This window comes from Cherax quadricarinatus, chromosome 57, assembly GCF_038502225.1.
Source record: "Cherax quadricarinatus isolate ZL_2023a chromosome 57, ASM3850222v1, whole genome shotgun sequence".
NCBI classification, from domain to species: domain Eukaryota; kingdom Metazoa; phylum Arthropoda; class Malacostraca; order Decapoda; family Parastacidae; genus Cherax; species Cherax quadricarinatus.
Genome location: NC_091348.1, coordinates 15511101 through 15524382, shown reverse-complemented (window position 1 = coordinate 15524382; position 13282 = coordinate 15511101).

Here is a 13282-nt window from a genome sequence, read left to right as displayed (position 1 = left end):
TATAGGTGAAGAAATTTTTGGAATGCTTGTTTGGATATTGGGGGAGGGGGAGAAGTAATGTTTTACGGATAGTAATCAATGTTTAATTTATATAGGCATACAAGGGCAAAATGGCTCCTCTACTGGACTGGAAATCCAGTTGCTTACTGATCATACTTTTTCAGTAAAGGACATGTTGTTTTAAATTGTTTAAATTTCATTCTGGAATATAACCACTTCCAAAAAAACTAGTTATGAACACCTGATTAACCCGTAAACGGTCCAAACGTATATATACGTTTTTACCGCTAGTGCCCCAAACGTATATATACGTTTTATGTGTCCTACATTTAACATTGCCACGATTAGCCTGAGTCGCCTAGACATGTGAGAATGGGTGTGAGCACTCACTGTGCACCATATTAACCCTTTGAGGGTCCGTCCCGTAGATCTACAGCTTTACGTTCAGGGTCCAAACCGTAGATCTACGTCATGAGCTCAGCTCACTCTGATAAACTGTGAGTGGTACATTTGGGCCTAGATACGAGAGAATACATCTATGTGGTATGTGTGCACCACATAAAACAGATCCTGCAGCACGCTGTATATACTGTAATGAGAGAAAAAAACTGAAATCATGATTTTTCGATTAAAACAGCGACTTTGCAGTGTTTTTTCGTATGTTTTTATAGTTGTATTTGCGATTTCTTGGTCTCATTTGATAGAATGGAAGACATATTACAAAAATAAAGATGATTTTGATTGGTTTTAGCACTGGAAATGGCTTGAAACTGAGCTCAAAGTAGCAGAAATGTTAAATTTTTGCCGATATTCAAGAGTAAACAAACGACCTCACACGTCTAATACACGCCAGCTGGTGGGTCTAATATGCATTCACAAATATGGTGATGATATTAATACAATTATTACAGTATTGCATAACAGTAAATCTTCTATTTTTTGGTGTGAATAAAAATTCATTATGTGAATAAAAAATCAAAATGGAATTTATTTGTAAAGCCTCAAAACGTAACTAATGAACAGAGGAAATGTTAGTTTAGTTCTAGGAATACCTACATTGTTTATTCTGGACCCTATTTTGAAATTGGAATATTTTGAACTTTGTGTAAAATTGGCCAAATTAACAATTTCTGATCACTTTAATTTGTAGTTGAAACAGTTGACTTGGCGATTTCTTGTGCTCAATCGATAGAATAGAAGTAATACTAGTGAAATAGCTAAGAATTTGGTTGACTGGAATAATGTAATTGGCCTAAAATTGGAGTCAAAGTCGGCAAAATCGCCAATTCGTAAATATCGCTGACACATCAAAATTCGCAAGAGCATAATTTCGTCAATTTTCCATCAAATTTCGTACTTTTTGTTTTATTACCTTCACAAAAAGATTCTCTACCATTTCACAAGAAAAAATAACAAATTTTTTTTTTTGAAAATTCTTGGACACTGGGGCACCACTTCAGATTTGGGCCTTGGACCCTGAAGGGGTTAAAATAATTGGGGATGCCTGGGTACCATATGCTCTTTTTTCCTATTAAAAAACAACAATGTTTTTTTTTTTTCTCAAAAAAGTTGGGGCAGTATGGTAGTGAACGTATATATACATTTGGACCGTTTACGGGTTAATTGACGGATATACTGCAGATGTTTGCATCTGTGTGTGATAGTAACTCCATACACACCAATGGGTTGATCTGTAATTTCTGGCCTCTGCACTAAGGGTTTAACAGAGCCATTATATTTTGTGAAGACTAGGGCCCTAGTTTTTCCAAAAAATAATAATTATCCTGTTCAGTTTTTTTTCTCATTTGAGGGTGTTGGAGATACTATACTGCATGAAAATATTTTGGAAATGTAGATATTTTGTAGTTCTCAGCTATTGGAGCTGAATGACCCTCATGGGTTTAGTGCTTTCCATGAATAACGAATTCTTGAAGCTGAAATCTGAAAACGTGTTAGTGCTTAAGTAAAAGATGCATTGCAAAGGTATTGAAGCTCACTAGTAGATGTACAGTAAGCTCTTTTATAAAGCTCTTCTGTATAGTCCTAATGTTCTGTAAATGTAGTTGAAAAAGTCTATCTAAAATTGCAAAGCATGTGAAAAGGCCTTCGTATGAAGCAGATGTTATTCAGTTTTTGGTGAGCTTTTTCAGTTTCATTTGCATAAAATCAAATAATATAGGAAAGCTTTATAAAAAAAATGACTATCAGAAGAGTTTTAAAGTGTTGACGGTGTTAATTTTGAGTGAGAATAAAGGGGGCATCCTTTGGTGCATGTTGAAGTTCTTGAAAATGTTGAAATGCTGGAAAACAGGTTCAGAGCATTGTTGTAAAAGTATTAAAGGTGTACAGGAGTAACTTATAGCTAGATTTTGAATGATGAACAGTTGTTGAGTCCCAAGCATGTTGTTGGAAGACTCTTGGAAGTGCAGTGACTTAGAGAAATGTCAGAGTGGATATGACTTAGTGCTTTTGATTTGGTCAATATGTCTTATAGAATACAGGTACTAATACAGTGTACAGGGTATCTATCATAAAGGTTACTTAATTGTTATTAATAAATTGCATAACCAAAAGTTATATTTGGGATACATCTTAGATACAATCACCAGTAGTTAAATGCATATTAGCCTAAACATTATATGTATGTCATCAGATAAGAAGGAGTACATTGATAAGTTTGATATGTGGGTGCACCTCCACAAAGAACATCTCAGGGGATGAGGTACTTCATATAATTAATACATACATATATACATATGCACACATGTATATTTATTTATTTATCATATATATCTAGTCTATGTATATGAGTTAAACCAGTGTTGAGACCACAGATTTGCTTTATTATATTTAGAATTATAAATGGAACTGTTCAGTTCAGTCTTAAATAATGGTAATAATATTCAATCTGATTATTTATTTATATAGTTTTATTTAGTTTTAAGTCTTGTATGTGCAGATGTTGATATAAAGATTTTATAAGTAAACTGATTTAATTTTAATACAATGTATCTAAATGTTATTTATTCATATGTATGAAGTTTCAAGCTGTTGTAATTATTTCCAGCAGCTATTTTACTTACTTAATATAAATGTTTCTCATAAATGTATAACAGTAAGTTTTGGTTTGTTTCAGTGAGCATTACAGATTCACTAATTGACTGAAAATTATGTCAAAAATGTTCAAAAAAAAATATATCATCAGATACAACAAATATGGCAGTGTGTCATGTCTACATGCTTACCACTTAACATGCAAAAGGCATGCACTCCTACACATACAATTTCACAACATAAGTCCAGATATTAGACTCATCTTGGGTCAGTGACCTGATGGTGACCACATGACCTCCTAAGCATTTTGAGAGAAAAATATTGCAACCCTTCCTCCTCCCTTTTTCTTTATTTTTTTTTAGATAAGATCATTATTTTCCAAGAAGATACACTGGAGTTACAGTAGTAAGTTAACAGTAAATACTGGTAGTAGATCTTAATAGGAAAAACCCACAGTTTAGTATAACATTTTGGGCTGTCTGAAGCTAGGACTAATACTAACAGTATAAAATTACAAAATATTTGATTATTGTATAGAAAATTACTGTACATAATAATGTAATACACATTTTAGTGAAAATGGAGCATTTAGTGAGACATTAAATCAAAATTTAATGTTACAATGAAACTTAACTTCAGGGGAATTAAAAAAATATATAGAGAGGAAATGATGTTTACTGAATACAAGCACTGTGTCTCATGAAAGTTATGAATATACATGCACAAGTAAACTAAATATTGTACTATAGATACAAATAGGAAATCACAATTGGTTAATCATATAATTATGGAATGGGTTAGAGGAACAGTACTGTGGCCGGCCCTCTTAGACGGCGATTACCAGGTCTCCAGCAGCGTCGAGTTGTGCTCACGCCACTCGATCGGTCTGTGAATTAGAATGGAGCTCTCGAGTCCCTCTGTAGTTCTCAACCTTTTAGCTTCTCCAATATTTTTTGTGATCCTACTTTAAAACAAAATATCTCTTGTATGATCAAGTATTTATTAAATCTAGAAAACTGAACCTTAGGCAACTTTTTTTTTTTTTTTTTTTTTTGGGGGGGGGGGGGGGGTCACCAATGTTGAAATTATGATGGCTTTGTGTCTCCCAAGAAAACTGCCTAGAGACTGGGGCTGGAAACCCAGACATTAGACAATTATTCAGTGGCTGACTCTATAATGGGTTTCAAATATATGCCCAGTAAAGCTAATTTATGTCACTCAAAGGATAAGATACTGGCTCAAGAGTTAGAGCTCAACCACCAGCCATCTCCCACCAAGGTAGTGTGACCCAAAAAAGAAACACTTTCACCACTATTCAATCTATTACTGCCTTGCCAGAGGTACACCAATACAGTGGACCCCCGAGTTTCGTGATTAATCCGTTCCAGAGAGCCCGACGAAGGTCGAAATTCACGAAACTCGAAACCATTTTCCCCGTAAGAAATAATGGAAATAAAATTAATCCGTTCCAGACACCCAAAAATATTAAAATAAAATACTTTTTTCAAATTAAATAAAGATTTACATAATGAAAACAATCAGAAATCAAGTACATGCATTTAAAATAAATAATAATAACATTACACTTACCTTTACTGAAGACTTCTGCGTGGATGGAAGACGGGAGGAGGGGATAGGAGGAAGGTGTACACTATTTTTAGGAAGGAGAATCTCCTTCCATTAGGACTTCAGGTATGAAGTCCATATCTGGGGTTACTTCCCTTCTTCTTTTAATGCCATTGGGACTAGCTTGAGAGTCACTGGACCCCTGTCGCACAAAATATCTGTCCAGAGAGATCTGTTTCTGGCGTTTCTTTAAGATTTCTCTGAAGTGGGACACAACACTTGTCATTGTACATGTTGCCAATACGGCCTGCAACAGCTTTGTTAGGGTGAAGTTCATCCATAAATGTTTGCACTTCAGTCCACTTTCCACAAATGTCCTTAATCTTTGAAGAAGGCACCTTCCTCCATCTCTCTTCCTCCTCCTCTGCAGTAGTTTCCTGAGCTGTGATCTGTTGCTGTTGCAGATGAAGCTCTTGCAGCTCTTCAGTGGTTAGCTCTTCCCTGTGGTCCTCCACTAACTCTTCCACATCCTCACCACTCACCTCCAACCCCAGGGACATCCCCAATGCCAAAATAGTTTCCACAACTGGCATAGGTTCCTTAGGGTCAGTCAAAATCCCTCTCGTACACAATCTGGCCACAAATTTCTCCAAGCAGAGGATATTAAAGTGATCTTTCCAGAACTCTCTTGGGGTCAATTCAGTGTCTGAGGTCACTTCAAAGCACTTCTGAAACACTGCTTTGGTGTAGAGTTCTTTGAAGTTTGAAATGACCTGCTGGTCCATGGGCTGGAGGAGAGGAGTGGTATTAGGAGGCAAGAACTTCACCGTGATGAAACTAAACTCCTCCACTATTTGCTCTTCCAAGTCTGGAGGATGAGCAGGAGCATTGTCCATTACCAGGAGGCACTTGAGTGGCAATTTATTTTCCAGGAGGTATTTCTTCACACTGAGGCCAAACACTTCATTAAACCAGTCTAGGAAAATTTCCCTTGTGACCCATGCTTTACTGCTAGCCTTCCACATCACACACAAGTTACTCTTGGCAACACTGTATTTCTTGAACACACTGGGATTTTCAGAGTGATACACCAGTAAACGCTTCTCTTTAAAATCCCCACTAGCATTACTACAAAACATGAGAGTAAGCCTGTCTTTCATAGGCTTGTGTCCTGGGAGTGCCGCTTCCTCCTACATGATGTAGGTCCTCTTTGGCATTTTCTTCCAGAAGAGGCCTGTTTCGTCACAATTAAACACTTGCTGGGGTTTGAATTCTCCAGTGTCTACACACTCCTTAAACTCCTGTACAAACTTCTCAGCTGCTTTTTTGTCAGAACTGGCAGCCTCACCATGCCTTATCACACTGTGAATGTCACTACGCTTCTTAAATCTCTCAAACCAACCTTTGCTGGCCTTAAAATCACAAGCATCACCACTTGTTACAGGCATGTTCTTTACGAGATCGTCATGCAACTGCCTTGCCTTTTCACATATTATCGACTGCGTAACACTATCTCCTGCTAACTGTTTTTCGGTAATCCACACCAACAATAACCTCTCCACTTCTTCGAGGATTTGTGATCTCCTTTTTGTCAGCTTATCCACCCCTTTTGCAACAATAGCACACTTTATTTCCTTTCCTTTCGCCACGATCGAAGTGATGGTTGAATGGGGCTTGCCACACATCCTGGCAAGTTCTGTAACACGCACTCCACTCTCATATTTTTCAATGATTTCCTTCTTGAATTCGATCGTGTTCCTCATTTTCTTTACCAAAGGGCTTGCACTAGCTTTCCTTGGGCTCATGGTGACTTATTTAGTAGTTGTAATCACAAAAAACAATGGATTATTACGTATGAACCCACGGAGTGATGGTCACATGTTGGTAAACAATGGCACACTGAGCGTGAATGGCCTGGGAGATTGGCTTTGTGTGCGCGATGACGGGCGGACGGGTACCAGATGGTCGCCGAAACACGAGTTTTTTCACGAAACTCGAGGCCAAATTTTTCCAAAAAAAACTCGCCAAAGGTCGAATTTCACAAAAGTTGAGGCTGCCGAAACTCAAGGGTCCACTGTATTACAGTTCAGATGCCCCTTCGAACTACAGATATCCCCACCCCTCCTTCAGAGTTCAGGCATTATGCTTCCCACCTCCAGGACTTGAGACTGGCTGACATGTTTTCCCTCAATCCCTTCACAAATGTTATCCTGCTTTCACTCCAGCAGCTCATCAAGTCCCAAAAACTATTTGCTTCCACTCACTCCTATTTAACATGCTCACACACACACGTCATGGATGTCCAAGCCCCTCACACACGAAACCTCTTTATCCCTTCCCTCCAACCATTCCTAGGCAACCCCCTACTCTGCATGAGGTGGGGCCAGGACTATGGGACACAACAGAAAACTGATCATCAAAATTAGTCTCAAGAGTTTTATGAAGGAAATTCTTAAGTTTGAGAGTGATCAGCAAGTTAAATGCTCTAGGGAAGGATTTAGTAAAGGCAAACTTCATACATAATTCCAAATATAAATATGAGAAGATGACAGGGCTGAAAGATGTACACACTAGGTAGCAGCAGTTGAAGGGTAAGAGGCAAAGCCCAGGAACTGGAACTGGAGCTTGATGTATGCCAACATAGATGAATTCACACACAAAAACATACACATTGTCTTTCTACTATCTTTCTCCAGATGCATAATTCTCTCACAATTACAGCCATAGAGTATTAATGTGTTACTGCTTTATTATTATTATTCTGCATGTTCACCCTACATTTATCTAAAGGTCCTGAGTGTCATTAGGATATGAGAGTATGTAAGTTTACGAAAGGAGTTCTGAATATATTTATTCTAGCAGCCTTGAGTCTTGTTGAAACTTGAACGAGAATAAAAAGCAAACTAATTGCAGGAACTTGGTATTTCATATTGCCTCTCTGGGCATATTTATTTCTGAGTCATGCTACATAATTTTATTTACTTGCAGTAATGGCAAGTTTAGTTGTATCTTCCTTTTAAATCAACATCACAGTATATCATTATAATTAAGCTTTAATCATTTGTTTCCTTTTCTAAATAAATCATATGGCAAAGAACACTTGACATACATGTAACTGAATAAGCAGAGGGATTTTTGAAAGATAATTATGATTCTTCTGTGATGTTCCAAACTTAAAAAAAACTCCAAGAAGTAATTTTTTTCAGAATCGGTATTGATTGCTACTGATACAGTGAGTTCAAATGTTTGTTAATTATGGAAAAAAATGCATTGTTATGCATGACATGAAATGTACTGTGCTTGCATTTGACATTGCAATTCAAACTAACACTGGTGATTTGTTAGTACTATGTGTAATATAATGCCATGAACACTGCATTTAATTTAAAGGTTTTATTTTTGTTAACTAATCCATCATTCATGTCTTTTCAAGATGTTCATATCTGTATATGGCTCGTAAGTTCATGAGTAAGTAAACTACCGAGCTCAAGGAATGACCTCTTCTTAAATATTGTAGTTAATTAACTGTGACTGAGAGGTGTCGTCAGGGTTACCTTCACTTTATCCATGATTGTTTAAACTGTTTATTTTAAGTATATTTGTTCTGAGGTATATGGAAGTTGACTAAGAGCCAATATTGATTATAGTACTATATATTTGTGACATTACAAGTTGCCTTTGCTACTGTTCTTCATAGAATACTCCTGGTTGTTTCTTTCATATATAAAATACGAGTACTGTAACTGACTTTTTGGTTAGAGTGCATTTGACTCGTTAAAATATGCTTGGTTTAAGTGTCAACAATGTGCCGACTTAACTTCCTTCCTGGAGCAGAGTAATGCTCACATTCTCATCCTGCCTTTGCAGACTTCCATAAGGTAGTAAATGCCATCCTTTAATATTAGAATAATTTTTCTTATGATTGATCTGAAAGGACAGGTCTTTAATAATGAATCTCATTTACATATTGTTTCTCTCATTAAGGCTTTGTAGAAGCTGTGATTTATTTGCCAAGCTCAAATATTTAATGATCTATTGATACTGTACTTATATAGTGGTTACTATGCCAATTTTATATAAAAGAGAATTTTCAAAAATCATTACAGTATTTATATTTATATAGTATCGTATATTATTTTTTATTTTAAAAGAAAGTATTTATCAAAGATTTTTAATTATCCTAGATTTTTAGATTTTTGCATATGTTCTCAAGTGAATATTTTTAATGAAATATTCAAACTGTCATAATCAGTTTGTGGTAGCTGCAATTATTTATATTAATTGTTAATGTGGTCGACCAATAGTACATGTCGGATTGCCTCAATGTAGTAGGCGAGTGTCCCGCCTTTCCTACATTCACATGTACACCACCTTTTGGCAAAATGTGGCCAATGCATAAATCAGATAAAAAAAATTGCTCCTGTATTTTCTTACCAAACTATGGATGCTGAATATTTCTATGGGCTCAAGTGGTTGCTATAAATTTAATGCTAGGTACTATGAACAGTTCATACCTATAATGAAAATTATCTTTTAAACAATTAGGAGTCTTCAGTTGGTAATCTCAACGCTGTATGACCATTAGCAAATATTGATTTATCACGTATGTAGGTTAAGTGTTTTCAGTGTAATAATAATATCACCCATGTGAATGTGAGCCAAATATCCATTAACTGTATACTATTTTTATAGTGTGTATGTGTATTTGGTGTGACTATCATGCAGTGAATTTGGAGCATAGAAAATAAAAGCCAATGTGGGGACAGGAAAGGTATAATTTAGAGCTGAGGAGTGGCTGTTGAGGTGGTTGGGCATTTAGAGAGGATAGAGGGATACGATGATGAAGAAGGTGTATGAATCTGTTAGGTAAAAGGACACAGATGCAACTAATGTGACATTTTTATTGTGGCAATGTTTCACTCTCCAGGAGCTTTGTCAAACCATTAAAAATGTCACTCTAGTTGCATCTGTGTCCTTTTACCTAACATTTTGTCAGTAATTCTACCATTTATTAAGGGGTAAATCTGGGTGAAGGATAAGAGGGGTAGGGGGTCATCCCAGAAACCTTTGGAATGAGGAGTAAAGGAAGCTTTTTGAGTTTTAGGGGCTTGAGCAACCAGTAGGCTTGTGTGAGCTTGTCCAATAGGAGTGAATGTGAGTATGGCAACATTCATGAGCAGATTCAGGGAAACTAGTCAGCTGGACTCAAGTCCTGGAGATGGGGTAGGCAGTGTCTGCACTCCCGAGGAGGGGTGGGGATGTTACAGTCAGCGAGTAAGTCTGATTGTGATGTCAGCAAACTTGTGGAAAGATGGAGACTGAGTGCTGAGTGACTTAGTGAATGTGTTTTCTTCTTTGGGTCACCGTGCCTTGGTGGGAAATGTCCATTGAGTAGAAAAAGAAACTACATGTCCAAACCACCTCAATAACCCATCCTTAATCATCTGAGTTATATGCTTAGTGACCCCACATTGCCTTAATTTCTATGCTCTAAATTTTTTGCTTGATATGCACACCTTGATATGTATGTATATGTATTTATATATGCACACAGACACGCACACCTATTTTGTGTTTTTTGTATGTATTAATATGGCTTAAGCTGAGTCTAGAAGAATATTGTGTCATGGAGCACTGAAATAACGATATGCTGCAGCCACATTTTACCTGAGGACCGTGCGTGTGCAGCCTCTGTACCCTGCCAACCAAAGATTGGATTTAATTTTGTGTATCAGTTTTTGTATATATTTGCAAATAAGAAAGAAATATTTAAAATAAAGCAGTGATATAATAATGTAGTTTTCTTACACCTCTGTGAACTACATACAATCTTTTAGCATTAATGAAAAGACTCAAGATTAGCAAAGGGAATATTTTTTTTGAGAAAATTACTAGTATAAAAATCATTGAAATTGGATTTTTTCTGCTATAAATATGGAGGAGTGCTAAACCTTAAGGGGTTATACTGCATCTGGAGCAGCACTGTATGACATGAGTTTAGCACTTGGTTATGATTATAATACAAGCGTCTGGAAATGGGGAAATGAGATGCGGTTAGATTTAATTCAAGGGGAGAGTAGTTCCAATTCCCTGGATCGAAAGCCCCTCACTGCATAGCCCTTGTCTAAATAAAGATCAAACTAAATGCAATGTATCAGGGCCTGATCAACCAGGCTGTTACTGCTGGTTGCACACAGACTGGCTGGTCAGGTACTGACTTGGTGTCTGTCCAGTGCCTCCTCAAAGACAGCCAGGGATCATTTTGGTAATCTCTCCTTATGCATACTGGAAGGCAGTTCAACAGTCTTGGGCCCCTGGCACTTATTATGATGTTTTTTAGTATACTCATGGTGCCCCTGCTTTTTACTGGGGAGGGAGGATGTTGTATCTCCTGCTGAGTCTATTGCTTTTGTAGGGAATGATTTCCATGTGTACATTTGGGACCAGTCCCTCTATGATTTTCCAAGTGTATAGTATCATGTATCTTTCTTGCCCGCATTCCAAGCAGTACAAACTTCGAGTTTTAGGGGTTTAAGCATCCAGCAGGCTTGTATGAGCATATTAAATAGGAGTGAAAGGAAATAGTGGTTTTTAATGGAAGCGCTGTTAGAATGAGAGTAAGGTAACTTTTATGAAAGAATTCAGGGAAACTGGTTAGCTTGACTTGAGTCCTGGAGGTGGAAAGTACGGTGCCCACACTCTGAAGGAAACATAAGAATGGAGGAACACTGCAGAAGGCCTACTGGCCCATGCGAGGCAGGTCCTTATCAAAAAAAGGAGATAATCTGCTTGTGATTCATCATACTAATAGAAAAACGGCATTTTGTGAATTGTGAATGTATTTTCATCTTTGGGTTACCCTGCCTAGGTGGGAGAAAGTCACTGATTTAAAAATATTCCCTAGTAAGTTTAGCACTTTGTTTTGATTATAATGATAATAATAATTTAAAAATATATTAATGCATGAAGAGCAAGAAATCACTGGAAATAAAAATTAAACTACAAATAAAAGAATCTCCTGCAGAGGGTCTCTCTTATTCACTGTGTTTCACTTTTAGGTCCAGTTGGTGTCTCACTTTGCATGATGCATTAATATAATAATATAATCAAAAGGTTGTAGGTTTAGCGCTTTTTAATTATATAATAAAAGGAAGTGCTAAACCTGCTAGGGTCAAACAGCGCTGCTATAATAATAAAGCTTTATTTCTACAAGTACACCCCCTCAAGGAAGGTTCCTTGATGTTGGTGAGGGGCTCTTGATTTAGGGAATTGGATCTGTGCTCCAGTTCCCCAAATTAAGCCTGAATGCCTTCCACATCCCCCCACCCAGGTGCTGTATAATCCTCCGGGTTTAGCGCTTCCCCTTGATTATAATAATAATAATAATCTACAAGTACAGGTACAAGGTATACAAGCCTAAGTGATATCAATAATAAACTACATACTATATAGAAAGGCCCTTGTTATGCAGAGCAATTTATTTATTTATTTATTTATTTATTTACAATTTGAGCACACATACAGAGGTACAAGAGGCAATTCAGACAAATTAGGTCAATTTTCTCCCCAGGATGTGACTCACACCAGTTGACTAACACCCAGGTACCTATTTTACTAATAGGTGAACAGGGACAATGAGTGTATTAAGAAAACACTGTGGTTCCCAACGTACAAACCACAGCCCGGCTGGTCAGGTACTGACCTAAAGTCAGTACCTGACCAGCCAGGCTGTGGTTCGTAAACCTGGAGAGTTCCAGGGGTCAACGCCCCCATGGCCCAGTCCATGACCAGGCCTCATGGTGGATCAGAGTCTGATCAACCAGGATGTTACTGTTGGCTGCACGCAACCTGGAGTTTACCTGGAGAGAGTTCCGGGGGTCAACGCCCCCGCGGCCCGGTCTGTGACCAGGCCTCCTGGTGGATCAGAGCCTGATCAACCAGGCTGTTGCTGCTGGCTGCATGCAAACCAACGTACGAGCCACAGCCCGGCTGATCAGGAACTGACTTTAGGTGCTTGTCCAGTGCCAGCTTGAAGACTGCCAGGGGTCTGTTGGTAATCCCTCTTATGTGTGCTGGGAGCCAGTTGAACAGTCTCGGGCCCCTGACACTTATTGTATGGTCTCTTAACGTGCTAGTGACACCCCTGCTTTTCATTGGGGGGATGGTGCATCGTCTGCCAAGTCTTTTGCTTTCGTAGTGAGTGATTTTCGTGTGCAAGAATGGGAGAGAAAATTTGGAGAGCTTTCCCATTTCTGTGAAATGGGAAAAGATGTTGGAGAAGGAGATGAAGAATTGGGAGGCACAAGTCGAAACTGCAGTAGCCAGAGTAAAGGTCCTAGAATTTGAGGTAAACAGGCTGAAGCAAGTCTTAGGGATAGTGACCAGAGAATACACACCATACGAAGCCAAGAGGCTGAACAGGAAGGAAGAAGATGTGAATTATGCTAAGGTCATATCAGCCTGCAAAGAAGGGCCAGGGAGTGGAAGGGAAGAGCAGATGGGTGCAGATGGAGAGGGAGATAGGTCGAATGCTGAGGCACAACCATGCTACCAAGAGCCACTGGAAAAATCAAGGGAGAAAATGACCACATACAGACAGGAACCAGAGTCACAGAGGGAGAGGCAATGGGAGGAGGAAAGGGCAAAATCAGTGTTTATCCAT